The sequence below is a fragment of the Heterocephalus glaber genome, unplaced genomic scaffold, assembly GCF_053883595.1.
Source record: "Heterocephalus glaber isolate CG9 unplaced genomic scaffold, H.glaber_assembly_v1.0 deba00001504, whole genome shotgun sequence".
Lineage (NCBI taxonomy): Eukaryota > Metazoa > Chordata > Mammalia > Rodentia > Bathyergidae > Heterocephalus > Heterocephalus glaber.
This window is the reverse complement of record NW_028258324.1, coordinates 51,349,757-51,368,134: the sequence shown is the minus strand read 5'-3', so window position 1 is coordinate 51,368,134 and position 18,378 is coordinate 51,349,757. Positions and strand designations below refer to the sequence as shown.

The 18,378-nt window shown below is 34.1% G+C and overlaps 1 long non-coding RNA gene across 1 annotated transcript in view; it reads right to left on the bottom strand.

Moving 5' to 3' along the window:
* The window catches only part of LOC147825341 (uncharacterized), a 41,923-nt gene extending 32,374 nt beyond the window's left edge, over positions 1–9,549 (bottom strand). The window contains exon 1 of the long non-coding RNA XR_015441139.1: positions 3,018–9,549. This is a non-coding gene — a long non-coding RNA (uncharacterized LOC147825341). The remainder of the gene's footprint in view (positions 1–3,017) is intronic.
* Positions 9,550–18,378: the final 8,829 nt, after the last annotated feature.

The window sequence follows — 18,378 nt, the reverse complement described above, 5'->3', positions numbered from 1 at the left end:
TTAATGTTAAGCAAGCAAATAAGAAACCCTAGTCTTAAATAAAGAAAATAGTTCTGTAATTTTGCACTTGGGGAAACATACTGTTTGTGATGGACAAGTTTAATTGTGTCAACATGCTTGGGAGCTGCCTGGGAGCTGCTTCTGGGTGTGTCTGGGTAAGTCAGCGGGGAGTGGTACTATTTCAGAGGCCTTGGTACTATTTCTGGTCCTTCGCCCCTTCCTCTCTAACACTGTACCCTTGCTTGGCTTCTCGCTCATCATGAGCTAAGTATCTTTGCTCCACCATGACTTTCCACTGTGATGTTTCCGCCTTGGAGCTAGCTGATCATGGAATGAATCCCTTAAACCATGAGACAAATTAGTCCTCTCCTCCTTTATATTATGTCAGCTATTATCACTTAGACATGGTGAAGCTTTCTAGTACATTTTCCTTATTTGCTTCATTTTTAGTCTTCATTCACAAAGAAATCACGAATTTCTAAAAATTTACCTAAACATATTAAGCAATAATTTATGAAATAAAACTTTAAAATATTTTCATTACTTTTATGTATCCACATTTTTATACCTCTGCAGAAGCTTCTTGACATGCTTTTTTGAAATACAGATGCATATTTAAAGATAACACCAAAAAAAAACCATTTTTCAAATACTCCTAGTGTCTTAATTCCTACCATGGTAATAACCATTTTACTATCTGGAAAAAGAGACAGTAGTTAGCAGAGACTTCCATAAATTAAATAAAATTTCACTATCTTCTGAATCAGGTCAGGCTGTCATAACACCATACCACAGACTGGGTTTCTTAAACAATAAAGATTTATCTCTAAGAGTTCTAATGTGTGCATACATGCACATATTTCAGACTTCAGATGGAAGTCTGAAATCAGGGTGTCAGCACATGGGCTGGTACTGGTGACAGTGATTTTTTTTTAGGAGGGAGGGGGTAACAGATTGCTGCTTTCTTACTGTGTCTTCTCAAGACAGTGAGAGAAAGAGCATACAGCAAGGAAAGGGAGAAAAAGCATGCGCAGTGCTGTCTCTCCTGATAAAGACATTAAACCCTTCATATAGATGCTGCGTTCCTGACTTCATCTAAACCTAAGAAACTCCCAAAGCCCTCAGCGTGAGTTTGGAGGGGACATTTCTCAGTGCAGAGGAATCACTTTGCTGGGACAGACAAAAGGATAACTGCTGGCTATGGGAGGTGAGAGGTAAATAACCCTAAACTTTGTTCAATCCTGTCATGTGCCATCTATTCCTCTTCAGGGTCCTTCAATGGCCGGAAGTTATATAGTTATTTATTCTCTCAGATTACTACAAGTTATAAAAAGTATGACGTTGGGATGTCACAGTGGCCTATTTCTCAACAAATCTAATGGATTAAAACCATTAATCTAAAATTTAAAAACAAGTTTAAGATTATACAGAAAAGAGAAATTCATAGATCAAAAGTTATTTAATCCTATTCACTTAATTTTTGAATAAAATCTTTAGGGAAAATGAAGACCAACAAAAATATATGTTTGGTAAAGTTGTTAGAGGCACCTAAATATATACACAAGACACACATATATAACTATATAAATGTTACTGACACATCATAGGACTTATATGCCTAGAAAAGGTAATATCATAATACAATTAAATGTACAAATAGGCCTAGCATTTTGTGGCTCACTAAAAAAAAAGAAAAATAGTAGAATTAATAAATTATAAATCTGGTCATTTGAAAGGAAAAAATGTCACTGGTGAGCCTGATTTTTTAAAAAATGTAAAAAAAACCCCAAAATGCATAAAAATAAGTGATAAAAGAAAACCAGAATCAATTTAAAAAGAGGAGTAGAGACTATTCTGCTAATCATTATGCAAATAAATATGAAAGCATAATGTGAGAAGTTTTTAAAGAAAATATAATTTACCAAAACTGACTTCAGATGATATAGAAAATCTAAGGCTGAATTACATGGAAGAGAGAAATTTGTCCACAGATTAATAGTAGTAATTGCAGGCATGTCTTAAAGAGAAATATGTTTAAACTTGTAAAAACCAGAGAAATTAAAGTAGAAATCTTTTCCATAAAAAGAATTCAAATAGACAACTTCCTGGTTCAACAAAGATTGCACATCTGCGTGTGCACACATGTACACATACATACACAACACACACATCAACTTTTAGGGCAGGGCTTAAGAATATCAAGGAAAAAAACTTAAAAGTATTACCAAATACAAGGTAGGTATACATAAAAGTAAAGACCCTGATCAAGTGAGATCCTAAAATCTTTTAATATTACACAAACCACTAATAATTTTATAATATTAATAGATCTCAGAAAAATGTTATTTTATTTCCTATATAGATGATGAAAAGTCATTTGTAATTCAATAACTATTTTAAAATACTCAATAAAATAGAGCTACATGGCAAATACATCTAGCTTAGCACAAAGGCTGCTATCATGCTTAATGGGGCAACATTAGAAGCATTATCAACAAAATCAGTAACAAGAAAAAACCCCATTATCATTATAACTCTTTAAAGCTATAGTGGAAATATTAATTAAAAATTGAATAAGAAAAGGAAATTATATTATTTTGAAAGGAAAAATGAAAATATTACTAAACATAGACAACTTATAAAACATATATATATATATATATATATATATATATCTTCAAGAGAATCAATTTTGACTCACAGAGTTGTCTGGCACTGCACGCACTGAGAGAGAATAAAAGATTTTGACAGACCTGTATTTTCAAAGCTACTGTAACTGGGTGAAGTATATAAAGGACTTCTAAGCTTACAACTTTCTATTGGCAAGATGAATGCTGAGAAAGCTGCTCAGCCACCCATGAGCAGATATTCTCCAACGTTTTCTTTATATAGCTAAGGAAGAAAATGCAAATGGAAGATCCTTCAAGAGCAGGATGCTAAGATCCACAGAACACAAATCTGGAGAGCTATACCCTCCAAAAATTGAACCAGGACCTAATTCAAGGCAATGAACTTACCCTTAGGGTAGGAGACTAGTGAGATTTGGCCAGATGGATTTCACAATTTCTAAAGGCTTCTGAAAAGCAGCACAGTGTCCGTATTTGCATGCATATCTATAAAGATCCATAGGAAACTAGTAATAGTGATTACAGGTTTAGTGTTAGGGAAACTGGAAAGACTGGAAACACACTGGAAAGAAAACAGGCTTTTCTCTGTATTCATATTCATATTTACAATGTCTAGAATTATGGCAGGCAGTCCTTGTTTAAACCATGAAAAATTTAAAAAATAAAATACTTCATAGGATTTAATGAATTACTGAGAAAAGAGTTAAGAAAGAGATGTAATATAACTATTGCTGTATCTCTGGATTGGTCAATATAGCTCCGTATAGCAAGACAGAAAATGTATTTTAGATGTAGATGTGGGAAATAAGACTACGATTTAGGTATATTAACAATTATTTCTAAAGATGTTCATTGAAATTTTCTTGCCATTGTCCAGATTTTAGCACTAAAGTTTCTATTTCCAAGAAACCACTATCACAGAATGCAAAACATCTAATTTTTCAGCAATGGGTTTAGAATTTTAGGGGAAAAGTACAAAACACATACAGACATACAACAAATAGAGACCAAATGAAACACATAACTTAGTTTCTAATCTTAATGTGCATAAATATCCATCACTGCTAGGAAGAAAAAATCCTAAGCAATGTTTTGTTAACAAGATACTTTGATAGTACCCAATCAGGTTCATACCAGAAATTAGTGAAATTTGGCCTTCAGAAGAGTATAGCTACAAATAAAAGTGAATTATATTTTTAACTCTGTTCAGTTTCACCATCACAAAAAAGAAAAGAAAGATGACCTAAAGGCTTCAGGCAATTCAGAATAGTACTGGAAAAAGAAAAAGTAAATATCCTACAGTTTCAAGAGACAGAAATACATCATTGCTACATTGTATTATTAGCTCACTTACGTTCTCTATTATAATCTCATATTTATCATGAAAATTCCCAATAATGCTGCCTATAAAATATAGATATCCAATAAAAGTATAAAATAGTTAAATTTAATGGTGATATCAAAGGGCAGAAAGAAATATTGTTAAAATGCTGTTAAACATGTACAGACATATTATTTAAATATTACTCCTGTTAGTCACTACCTGTTACAGTACTACTTTTAACTAGCACTAGTGCTGTTTTGTTTAAGTAGGAGCCATTATGTAACAGAAAAGCAAGTAATATGAGATAGTATATAATTTCAAATAAATACCTTTTTCATATGTTAATACTAATGTAATAAGGCACATATATATCATTATTTGTTATATCTCATGTTATGATTTGTTACATTGTTTTTTTCATCTGGATCATGATATGGATCTGTACCAGATTGGCTTTCACACACACACAAAAAAAATTGATCTCTCTAGGATTTGGATCTTATGCCAAAAAATAAACTGGGGTGAAAATAAGTAACTGTGAGATGAAAATCATCCATCATATATATCATTTGTGTTAATTTTAACATGCTCACATTATTGCAATTATTATAATTACAGTGTAATTATTTCAACATCAAACAGTGAATACCTTGAAAATTACTGTAGCACATTTAACTTTGTTTCCCTACTACACACTACAGTGTCTCACATTAGGTCCACTTCAAATATTTGTATGAAATTATATTTAAAACATCTTATAGCATATTTTAAAAAAATTAACATGTCAATCAAAGGGGAATATTTTATTATAAAACATTAAGAGCATGAGTTTTATAGCAGTACAAACAACTTTCTATTATAGAGTGAACGTTTAGCCTGAAAACATCAACTTTAGAAATAATTCCCTTGGAAAGAAAAATATAAAATATGTTCCAAGGACAAGAAGTCACTTCACATACACAAAATTGTGAAAATCATACCATGTAAGTTAACAAGAAACCATATGTCAAATTAACAAGCAGACGATCTATCCAGTTCTCCATGTTTGACTTGCCTATAAAATAAAGTGAACAGCAAATACTCAAAATTGTTATAACATGATTAAACTTAAGGTTATGCAAAAGCCTCTTAACACATTATTTTGGGATTACATATCATAAGACAATGCATAAGACTTCACTTCCTTCCAATTTTCCCATTATCTTGGGATAACACACATGACTCTTTATCATTCTGGGTTCCATTCTCTTTGAGACATAAATTCTAATTTAAATTAAACCAAAGAAAATAGACAAGATCCCAAGAGTATGTTGACTTGCCCTACTTCTCATCTTCCACTAAGCCTGTTGTCTAATTGCCATTAACTTCTGGTAAAATGTACTTATATTCTCAGCTAAAATATAGGTTTGAAAATCACTAATCAGTGAAAAAATGAAAAAAAATGCTATTGCTGTAAGAGGGAAAATAACAGCTGATGGAATTAGAAATTATGCTAAGAAATAAATTTAAAAAACCAATCATACTTTTAAAAAATATAAAATAACAGTTCAACTAGAATATTAGTTAATATTAATAAAAATCAACTAGGATTTTAAGTCCTTCTTAAAGAATCATAAACTAGGCCCCAAACAGGTGTTTTGATTCTCTTTAAGGGTTCACATGATTTTTCAGTGAAAAGTCTAAGAGGTTTCTACATATTCTATCTTCCAACATATTTAGTGTTTCTGTTTTAATATTTAGATCTTTGATCCATTTCCATTTTAGTTCATTGCATAGCGAGAAATATGGGTCGAGTTTAAATCTTTGGCATGTGGAAAGCCAGTTTTCTCTGCACCTTCTATCTTTCTTCCAGTGAAGGTCTTTGACTCCTTTGTTGAAGATGAGGTGGCTGAGTGTGTTTGGAGCTGTTTCTGCCTCTTTTAATCTGTTCCACTGATCTTCTGTTCTGTTTTTTTTGCTGTTGTTTTCTTTTGGTTTTGTTTTTTTTTTTTTTTTTTTTTGCCAGTATCACGTTGTTTTTATCACTATAGCTTTGTAATATAATTTCAAGTCAGAGATTGTAATGCCCCCTGCCTTGCCTTTGTTGTGCAAAATTGCTTTGCTTCTCTAGGTCTCTTCTGGTTCTAAATAAATTTTAGGATTGTTTTCACTAATTGTGTAAGATATGCTATTGGTATTTTGATCGGGATTGCATTACATCTGTATAATAATTTTGGGAGTATGGTCATTTTCACTATATTGTTTTTTCCTACCCAAGAGCAAAGGATGTCTTTCACATTTTCTGGTATCCCTTTTGATCTCCTTTTTCAGAGTACTGTAGTTTTCAATGTAAAAGTCTTTTCCTTCTTTTGTTAGATTGATTCCTAAGTATTTCAATTTTGTATGTTATTGTGAAAGGTGTGGTTCCCATAATTTCTCTCTCAGTGATAGAATAAGGAGAACTCTCAAGAACATAGGCTTAGCCAAAGACTTTATGAACAAAATCCTGATTACACAGGAAATATTAAAAACAATCAACAACTGGGATCTCATCATTTGAACAAGTTTTGCACAGTAAAACCTATTACCAACAGAGTGAAGAGACAACCCACAGAGTTGAGCAAAAAATTTGCCAGATGTTCTTCAAAGGACTAATATCTAGAATACATAAAGAAATTAAAAAAACAGAGCCCCCCCCCCAAATTTAAAGACCCAGTCCAAAACCGGGGAGCTGAAATGAACAGGCACTTCTGAGATGAAAAAGCACAAATGGGGCCGGGGATTTAGCTCAGTGGTTCCGCCGCCTGCTGCGCAAGCACAAGGACCCGAGTTCGAACCCCAGTTCCCCCCAAAAAAAAAATATTTGGGAAAAAGCACAAATGTGTTTTTTTATAAAATGGAATACTACTCAGCCATAAAGAACCAGAAACTAGAGACATTTATAGCTAAATGAATGCATATTGAGGCGATCCTCTTAAGTGAAATAAATAGGACACACATGTGTAAATACCGAATAGTTTCTCTAGTGTGAGAAACTGAAAGTGTAATTAAGGATACACAAGGATGAAATGGCCTAATAACATACTTCTCGGATTGTGTTTCCATCGCGTGGCATATGACTGTATTGAAATTTAAATTAGGGAAAAGTTTGGCTTATACGGAGTCTGCTAACTAACTGGAGTTTTTTCCAGGTCATTATTTGTTCAATGTTGGTTTTTGGGATCTTTCTGAAAGAAATCACATCCTCTGGTGTCTTGTTGGTGCTGAAATGCTTTTTTATGTTATATGGAAAAATGTTTAAGCGCTTTTCAGTTTTGTTTTGGTTGAGTTCTACTGTATTTGAATATTGTTGTAGGTTTTTTTTCCCTTGCCTTATTCTTCTTTGAATGGTTTTAATTTCTGTATGTGTGTGTGTTTGATAATAAAGCTATTTTTAAATATAAAAGAAGTACAAATAACAAATGAATACATGAAAAACTGTTCAACATCACTGGTCATTCAAGAGATGCAAATCAAAATAACTTGGAGATTCCATCTCACTCCAGAAAGAATGGCTATTACCAAAAAATCAATCAATAACAAACGCTAGCAGGGTTTTGGGGAAAAAGGAACCCTTCTCCACTGTTGACGGGAGAGTAGACTGCTGCAACCACTGTGGAAATCAGTGTGGCGATTCCTCAAAAAAATAAAACTAGAAGTTCCATTTGACCCAGGTATTCCCCTTCTTGGTATCTTCCCAATATAATTTAATGCTGTGGCATGCCACAGTGGTCTATGTATACCCATGTTTATTGCAGCAGTGTTTGTAACAGCTAAATCTCGGAAACAGTACAAATGCCCATTGATTGATGAATGAATAAAGAAAATGCGATTCTCACATAAAGAAGGATAAACTTGAGGCATTTATAGGTAAATAGATGCACTTTGAGACCATATACTTATTGGACTCAACATGTTCACATATCACATACTTTCTCTGGTGTGAGAAATGGAAAGTGTGAATAAAGACCAAAATGTATAATAGGTATTGTGAAATAGGAAGAAAATATTCAAATGGGAAGAGGAACTAGGGAGGGGAAGGGGGAAAGGAAGGAAGGGCAAAGAAAAACAAAGACAAAAAAAGGAAAAAGTGGAAACAAAGCTTTTGTAAATAAGGAGGGGAAGAGGAATTGAAGGAAGGAAAGGGAATAAAAAGAGGAATCAAAATATATCACATACAGGTACAAATTCCTTATGACCAATGTATACCTAAAATGTAACAACAGAATTAATTTAAAAAGTAAAGTAAAATAAATATATTAGTTAAGAAGGAAGGTGCTAACTGATAATTTAATGTTTAGGTTTTATTATTAGACACTGTAGTAGATTCAAAGTACTCATTCCTGGCCAATAAATGAAAAATAAAGACTCAGAAAAAATATTAAACTGATGAACCCTATAATAGAGATTTTTCTGGTTAAAAAAAATCAGCTTTACCCCACTTCTAATATAGAATTCAGAAAAATTCAAATGTAAAACTATTTATATTTTAGTACAAATGAATCCATATAGGACTCAACAATAAATGTTTAACATAGTAGCAATTTTATAACCATGTATTGGTTTGGAAATGATTTACAATTTATCTAATCCAGTGACCAAGTGCAAACTTCCTGCTGCCTTTACCCAGTCCTAGCTCCCTCTCTAATTTATTTTTACCCTTGAAAATGCTTGAATTTGAATGGTTTTATCATGGGTACAGCTTCTTTTTTCCAAAACTATCACAAATCTGCATTATCTGCCTGGCCCTTAAATCACATAATTTTTTTTAATTAAATCTAATCTTTAAATTTGGAGGAAAGACAATTGTCAGTAAGGTAAATGACTCATCCAAGTTCCTAAAGGTTTTTGGTAGCTACACTGGATTTGCTCTTGATTGCTCACTGTCTTTGGGGCTTCTCAATTATTTTCCCCATGTAAAATGTTATACATGGTAAAACAGAACAAGCATTTGAATATTGATGATAGCTAGTGCTCTCAAGACAAAAGTAATTCAATTACACAATAGCATCCCTACCCTGCTTCAAAATTGGGCTATTCCAGGAAGAACTGTAAACTCACTTTTAGGATAGGTCTTCAAACTCTAGTGGATAAAAGTTCACAGTCTGTGTGTAGGCATAAAAAGAGAAATGTTTCATAGGATCAAAAAATCTATATAAACTTGGGAAAAAAAGAAGTAATACACAGCCATGTTGTATTATAGGACAAATTGCTTCATTTTTGTAATTTTCTATAAAATCAGTGACCCATATTTAAAAAAAAATAAAATAATTTAGTTGTAATAACATTTATAATTATATAAAGAATTGATCCACACAGAGGCAAAGAGATTACATGAATTCCAAGCACCATACAGAAATGAAAATATTTATATAGCACTATCTAAGGAAAATGGGCTGAAGTCCATAAAATACAAGATGAATAGAAACTGAAATGCATAAAATTTTGCCCTAGAATAATGTGTGCATTCTTCTTTTTTCAAAAATACCTGCTATAGGCACACTATAAAAATATGCCAAGAAACCTTATTAAAAGTTGATTCGAGAATATAAGTCTTACACTGTAATTAAAGTAATTAGGTCTTACTTCAATTGAACGATCCTGGTGCAACTGGAGGATCTTTGCAGGTTACAGGAGACTGACAGTCTGAACCCAAGCCTCTTCATCCAGGTGCCTAACAATCAATGCTCATTTCCTGTTCATAAATCAAAAAGCAGAGGTAATCAATTTAAATTGGGAGTTCTATCAGGTAATTTATCAGTTGGCTCCTGAATTTTATTTTACAATTAATGCTTCATAATGTTATTTCATCAGTTCTTTTTATTGTAAGTAGACAAAATTTTGATACATTTTTTTGGAAATCAAGAATATGCACATGGACTTTCTTTTAAAAGAATAGCATTTTCTCTCAAGGACAAATGTATAGCCAAATGCACAGCTACTTTGCTTACACATTTTACATGCACTCACATTTGTACCTTAATTTAACAAGCATGCATGCACATTTACTTCATGCTACATGCTACTGAACAGAATAAAGGATAGAAGCATAAGACACAGAATTAGACAAAAAGTGACTTATGATCTCTTTGGGGAGGGAGTGTTAATAAAAGGAAAAGGTGTATTAGAGCACATCTGGGACTGAAAATCTGGCTCTTCTTTTGAACATGTGTGTGTCCCTGGGTAATCTCTACAACTGTTTACTTCCCAATTTCTTAAACTGAAGATTAAAATGAAAATAGGTTACTTGAGGAATTATTGTGAGGAATAAGAGATAATTTGAATAATGAGTATAGCACATGATCTAACACATACTAGATATTCAATAAATGACTGATATCATCATATAGCATTTTAGTACACTGAGGTTTTCTTTTATATTTTCTAATGCCAAAGATGGTTATTTTCCACATCGTAGGAGACATATTAATGATTAATGGGTTGTTCCATGAAGGAATAAATGTCATTAATTATAAATCTGCTTCTTTAGTCCCTCCTTTAACTTGTCAATAATTTCATTCCCTATGGGAAGTTGGTACATGTACAGAACATTGTTATTCTTTTTTCATCTCTTTTCCCTTCCCTTCCTGCAACCTCCTTCCATCTCTAGACCCCCTTTCCCTTTAAGAATAATCAAAAGTAGAAAGATAGATCTTCTCAAGGGAGAAGAGGACTGAGATATTGGCAATCTATTTTTAATTGACACGTTAAAATCATACGTGCTTATTGAGTACAATGTTTCAAAATATGTATACACTGTTTAATGTTCAAAAAAGAATAAACATATCTGTGCCCAGTAACCATAATATGTCACCATGAATTAAGAAATGCCCAGCAGATTAGTAATGCACAATTCCAGAACTATATGTCTTTGGGTGACTGATACGTAGGCCAGTAAACTGAGGGAGGAAAACATAACCCAGTTATGAGTGGCCCCGAACAATATGCTTGCAGACTGTATGGAATAAAAAAGGAAAGAAGAAGTAAGTGTGCCAGTTTTAAAAAGCTCCAGCCTTCCAGCCCCTTGCTGCCACTGGCTTTTGATGTAAGTTGCAAAATAACCGGTTTCTTCAACTTTTGAAGGCAGACTTATACCACTAACTCTCCAGTGAGCTTTCAGACTATCATTCTTGGACTGGCGTTGCATCTTTGAACCCTTTTGCTCTGCAGCTTCCATATTTTTGAGCTGAGCAGCTACTGGGTCCTCTGTCTCTCCAGTGCACGGACAGCCATCATGGACTCTCCCACCTCTGATTCTGTAAACCTCTCTAATAAATCGTTTTGCATAGTCATACATATGTTTTCTATTAACACTGCCTCTCTAGAGAACTCTAACTAATTCAGATTTTGGTGCCAGGAGTGGTTCTTGAGTTTAAAAAAAACATGGTAAGAATCAATTTCACTAATTGTTTTAGCAGTTCGTGGAGTTGCATCTCTAATTTGATGAGACCTAAAGTTGCCATGGTCTCTCTTTCTGATAATGTAGAGAGTACTGATAGCCTGTGGTGTATTTTAAAAATAATATGCAATGATATCCACTTGATTATCCTAATTCACCACTTGTGAGATGAAAAAAAAATTAGTGACTGTATATACAATACTTTTAATATTTTTGGAACAGTAAGAACTATAATGATGTCAGCTGGTTTCTCTTAGAATCTCTGGACAAACTAATAAAAGAAAATAATGATCTCAACAGTTCAAATTCCCAGCATAACAAATGTAAAAATAATCTAAAAGTTTCTAAGTGTATGCTGAAGAAAAAAAGAATCTTTTCTCCTATAGCCTTAGGGCTGAATTGCTGAAAACTAAACACAAGCTCTTCACATTGGCTGAAATACAGTACAATTTTATGTTCATTCTTAAACGGTATCTGCAGTTTAAGTAAGGGTGCCAACTGAAAAAGAACAAGGTGAATTGGGCCAGAGGTGTTTGGAAGTAATCTGACTAGACTGAGGACATTGAACTCCTAAATTCTGAGGAGATGATTTTTGCCAGAGGAAGAGATTTCCCCACCTTCAGTGGCAGAGGTATCCACACCCCACCCAAAATGGTGTTGACCTTTCCACCTATACCTGAGGAAACTAATCCTGTGTTGCTTATGGAAACAGTAATGATCTTTCCTGATGCAGTTATCAAGCAAGACAATCCTGAAGCTTCTTAGAACACAACACCACCATTCACTTTTGCCTCTAGACCTATAACCAGGCTCCAATCTTAGAAGGCCCCTAAAAGTGAGGTACACTGCATGACTCACAAGACAGTATGCTACATTCCCAAAGAACTTGAGTTTTCTAATTCTTACACACAGAGGTCTGGAGAACAGATAAGGAAATGGATTTCTAGAATATGGGATGGCAGTGGAAAAAAAAACATAAACCTTGATCAAGTTGAGTTTCCTGATATGTCCCATTAAATAGAGATTCTGGATTTAATCTCTTATAGCAGCTCATATAGTTTAAAAAGGTAATAATTTTTTATTTTACTGGTTGGCAGAAATGTAGATCAAAGAAGACCTACTCTGAAAGAGATGGGGATGCCTAATATTCCTTAGTTTATTATTGATAGAGGTATTCAAAGACTCGGCAAAATGGGAATGTGGGAGTGGACTTGCCCAAAAAATTTTACTCCTACACCCAGGAAGAGTCAAGAAAATGTACTTTTCACTTCTAAAGAGACAGATTTGTAAGGAGAATAGCAGCACCCTTGAAGAACTACATCATTGTTATTCTCAGTATGTCAGATCTTTCCATGGGGGCCATAGTCACTCAATTGTGAAATTTAAATGCAATGTATATAATTGGATCTCAGAACATCAGGGGCCAAATGGTAATGCTCAACTGTCAAAGGCAAGGAGTGTTTTTATCTCAGTGGACATTAGAAGAAAGCAATGACTGGGATGGTCTGACATGTGTAGACTTATGTTGTTGGCTAATTAGTCATGGTATTCCAAGAAGTTAAAAAGATGTAAAGCTGACATAATTTTGACTACCTTTATATAAGCAGAAAAAACTTATAGCAAATAAACAAAAATCTATCTCAACTTATAGAAAACAATTCCCAGACTTGGCCAGTTTATAGACCCAAAACCCCCGAATGAACAAGAGTTTTGCTCTCTTTGAGGAAGAACTTGGTGCACTACAACAAAAGTTATATTGTCAAATTTTCTCCCATCTTTCCCAAAGGGAAACTACAGCTATTTACTAAGGGAATTAAACATTGCAGAAAATGAAATGATCAAAAAATTTGGGGAACTACTGGACACTGGCTCAAAACTAAGGCTGAATCCAGGATATGTGAATCATCATTATGGCTCTCCAGTTAGAGTAGGAAACTATGGAGGTTGTTGATCAATGGGGTTTAAACCAAAGTCCAACTCTCAATGTTTCCAGTAGGTTTCTGAATCCACCCTGTGGTCATTTATCCAGTTGTAGAATGCATAACTGTGATAGATATACTTGGTAGTTAGCAGAATCCACATATTGTTTCCCTAAAAAGTGGAGTGAAGCATATTATGCTGATAAAAGCCAAATGGAAGCTATTATAGTTGCCTCTACCTGAGAAAACAGTAAATTGAAAACAACATAGAATCCTTGGAGGGATTGCAGAGATAAAGTGACACCATCGAGGATTGAACGATCCAAGGTTGGTGGTTCCCACTACAGCCCCATCAAACCCTTATTTGGCCTATGCAGGTGAATGTATCTTGGAGGATAATGGGATATTACCTTAAACTTAAGTAGTGGTTCCAATTGCAGCTGGTATGCCAAATGTTTTCTTGTTTGAATAGCTCAACACATGTCCTGGTATCTGGTATGTAGCTATTGATTTGGTAAATGCCTTTTTCTTAAAATCTGTCCATAATGCCCAACAGAAACAATGTACATTCAACTGGCAAGGCTTGTCCTACCTCAGAGAAGTATCAACTGTGCAGTATCCTATGTTATAAAATAGTTGGCAGGGATTTTGATCACCTTTTTGTTTACAAGATATCACACTGGTCCATTATATTGATAACATTATGTTGATTGGACAAAGTGAACATGAGGACTTGTTGGTAAAGCCTTTGATTTGCAGAGGATGGGAAATAAACCTGACTAAACTTCAAGAATCCCAAATCTGAATGAAATTTCTAGAAGTCCAATGTGTGGGGCAGGCAGAGATATTCCTTCTAAGGTGAACAGTAAATTGTTGCATGTGAATCATAAAGTTGTATGCACATAGCAATAATCCATCATCAAATCTCAATGGTATTTATGTGATTAAGCCCAAGGAGATTCTGAGTATGAAAGTAAGTTACATGAAGAAGTAGCCCATATGCCCATAGTTCATACTCTTGCTTTATTGCCTTCTGTTCTCCAGCATGCAACTATGGCCTCATGGTAATAGGGTTATACCCTATTATTAGTCACCAGAGGAAAAGAAGGCTAAGGCCTGATTTACAGATGAATCTGCACATGATGCAGGCACCATCAAAAAGTGGATAACTTCAGCACTTACAGCCCCTTTCTAGGACATCCCTGATGTACAGTGGTTAAAGGAAAATTTCGCTGTGGACAGAACTTCAGGCAATCCATCTGGCTTTAGGTATTTTGATTGGAAGGAAAAATGGCCAGATGTGTCAATATGTCGTGATTCATGGTTTGTAGCCAATCTCACTGGATGATCAAGAGTTGGAAGGAACATGATTAGGAAATTGGTGACAAAGACATTTGGGGAAGAAGTATGTGGAAAGATCTCTCCATATGCAAATGTTTTGAAGATATCTACAGCCACATAAATGCCCACCAAAAGGTGACCCCAGATGAGGACTTTAATAATTAAGGAGATAGCATGACCCATCCTGTGGATTAACCTGATTAATACTTAAATTATTATCTACTTGGACCATTTTTCTCAAATACTATGGACTGAAAGTTTGTGTTCTCCCAAAATTCACTTGTTGAAGCCCTAATTCTCCAATGATATGCTATTTGGAGATATTTCCTTTGGGAAATCATCAGGTTTTGATTGGGCCATGTAGATGGAGCCTTCATGATCAGATTCATGACCTTGAAAGAATAGAACAGAGGGGCCAGGGATTTAGCTCAATGGTTTCACCGCCTGCTGTACAAGCTCAAGGACCCAAGTTCGATCCCCAGTACCAAAAAAAAAAAAAAAAGAATAGAACAGAGAGCAGTCCTACACTGTCTCTTCCTCTCTCTTTCTGTCTCAGCCATGCAAGGACATAGTAAAAAGGCAGCCATGCACAAGGGATCCCTCATCAGTAACAAAATTATCTGGCAACTCAGTTTTGGACTTATCTTTTCTCCAAAACTATGAGAATTAATTTCTATTTCCTAAAACATTATATTTATGATAGTTTGGCATTGGAACCCAAGCATACTAATACTTTAAATAAACTAGCTCAGGAATTAGTGACACTATATTGTCAGTATTGACAGGTACATTTACACACACACACACACACACATTATAAGACACTGAAGAATATCTTATTTATGCAAAAATAAAAGATATATGGAATGGTGTGTACTGGGACACTACTTAATTTTCAAATTCCATTTAAGCGCTTCCATAGTCTATTTATGAGCAAGAATGTACAATAAATTAATTATTGTCCTATAAATGTAGCTTTCTGCTTTCCTTAAACATTGAAAGAATGAAAACACAAAGTGTATAGGCATTTTCACAGACACTAAAGTTTTCAAGCTACAAATCATAGGAAATGCTAAGCCACATGAGATTTTCCTTCTAACCTTTCTCTTGGCTTCTAACTGAGTAAAAATAGCATGCTGCCATCTGAATTTCTACATTTGATTAAGAATCAAACCATATAGATTGGGTTAGGTAGCTAAAAAGTCATATGTCATCCTGTCTAACGTGTCTTTGATCAGTCTTTGCTTTTTATAACCCCAAATTAAAAATGCTATTTGCTATATGAAACATACTCTAGTTTCTTATATTGAAATGTATTATTTAAGATGTGATGTGAAAAACTTGAATTATTTCCTGTGGAAATTTCAAGCACTACCTAAGCTCAAAATGTTGAAAATGGAAGGAAGTTTAGCAATTATTTTACTGAAAATCATATGAATACCTAACACCAGCTCCCACTAGATGTTATATTTCAGAGTAAACTCAATCTACTCCTTCATTCAATGTTTAAAAAAAAAAATCAGAAAAATCTCACTTATATATGGAGAGTTTTCTCTTTATATGCAAAGTTTCTTAAAAGATACCCTTCTGTTACAAAGATGAGATCTCTTTAATTCTGATGATGGTTTGATATAAACATAATGATACACTAATTCTTAATTTGTTAACCATCTTTGAGCCTCTTAAAGGAAAATCTGTTGCCTTGATAAGCTGTGTATCCAGGAGCTATCACTGCACATGTGTATATGTGCATGCGTATTATGCACAGTAAGTGTTAGTAAATGGAATTTGCATGTTAGTAAATGAAGCATTTCTATATATTTCTACAATCCTTACCAGACAGAGCACAGTCTTACTATTCTTTGAAAAATATACTGTGTGTTCTCCTCATACCTTTCCTCTGGCTGTCTTGCTTTTCTGAGACATTTACTTTGCCCTCTTGCCCAGTTTTTCCAAGATGGATATATCTCATGAAATCTATTTCTAACTAGGCATTTACTTTCTTCCAAATCACTTGAACACTATACTAAACTTCAATTTATTGAAGAAGAGCATAAAAGTCAAAATTACACTTATATACACTTATTTACACAGATAACAGCTCAGTGTTGGACACATCATTGCTGGTGGTTTTTTTAGCTAAGAAAGATACAACTCTCAATGAATTACATAAGGAATTAGTAAATTTTTGCTCATAGGTCAAATTCAGATTGCTTTTGTAAATGAAATATTTTTGGATACAGCAAACTCATTCATTTATGTATTATCTGGGTACTTTCCTGCTTAACTATAATTAAGTAATTGCAACAGAGACCATATAGCCTACTACTTTAAATTAGTTTCTGTCTGATCATTGCAGCATAAGTTTGTCAACCCCTAGGTTAGAGGAGTGGTTCTGTACTGTGGGCATCAGACAAGATCTTCTTGGCCTAGTCACAGCCTAAAGCATTGTGGTTACATAATACTCTGTAATCCAATGGTTCTGCAAAGGTGTTCTTTGAACCAGTGTCAGGATCACTTGGGAACTCATTAAAAATTCAGAATCTCAGGCTGGGGATTTAATGCACTGGTTCCGCCACCTGCCTCACAAGCCCAAGGTCCTGAGTTCAATTCCTGGTAAAAAAAAAAAATTCAGAATCTCAGATGTTACTCAATATGGCATATTCGAACCTGTGAAGATGGGGCCCAGTAATCCGTGTTTTTACTAGGACTTCAGGTTACTCTAATGCACATTAAAATTTGAGAACTACTAGAATAGTTAAGCAGGAATATTTATTAATACTTGGTCAAAATGATTTGGCCTAGCTATAGAAGATCCAGTTTCTTCAAAGATATTCTAAGTGATTAAAATTATTAATTATGTTTCACCTATCCAAAAATATGACACCTTGGATTTACTGTGAAAGAAGAAGAAGAAGCAAGACTGCCTTGATGTGGGAATTGCTACAGCACATTTAATGAGTGCTAATACAGTCAGCAACTGTACATCCAAAGGAAATACAATATACCAAGTGTCAAACTATCCAAAAATGGATTGATATTTGAAAGCAATATAACAGATAAGCTACAATTTTTATAGTCCTGCCTGTCAAGACAAACTTTGCACAATGATTCTCAGCAGGGACATGGGAGAAGCAGCACTGCAGCACAGTATGGGCCTCTGCTAATCAAGAATCTGCTCCAACATGAATATCCTCAGCTCAGAGTCACCTTTGTGGCCTGGTAAAACTTTCTAGGTCACTGCGTGGGTACAAATAAGGAATTGTTACTACCAAAAATTATACATACAAGAGGTAGTAACTAGCTAGCTATCACTAGGAAAAAATATAATTAGATGGTATAATACATAAAATATTCACAAAGTAACACACATTCAAACTTTACAATCAATTTTCATGTTTTATTGTTTGTCTCTAAAAAACAGACTAATACCAAAAGGTGTGGCTGTGATCTGAAAGGATTAAAATTACCAAAAATAATACCAAAAATTGATGAATAAACACAATAAAGGTACTTCTTGAAATACTTTGCCTCATTGCATTTTACACACACACACACACACACACACACACACACACACACTGTAATACAATTTTTTTTGCAGTACTGGTGATTGAACCCAGGGCCTTAAGCATGTTAAGTATGTATTCTACCACTGAATCATACCCTAGCCCTCAAAGCATTATTTTTTTAATGGTGTTAGCTTGGCAGTAATATCAGGAAATAAATAGTAAAACTGTTTAACCTATT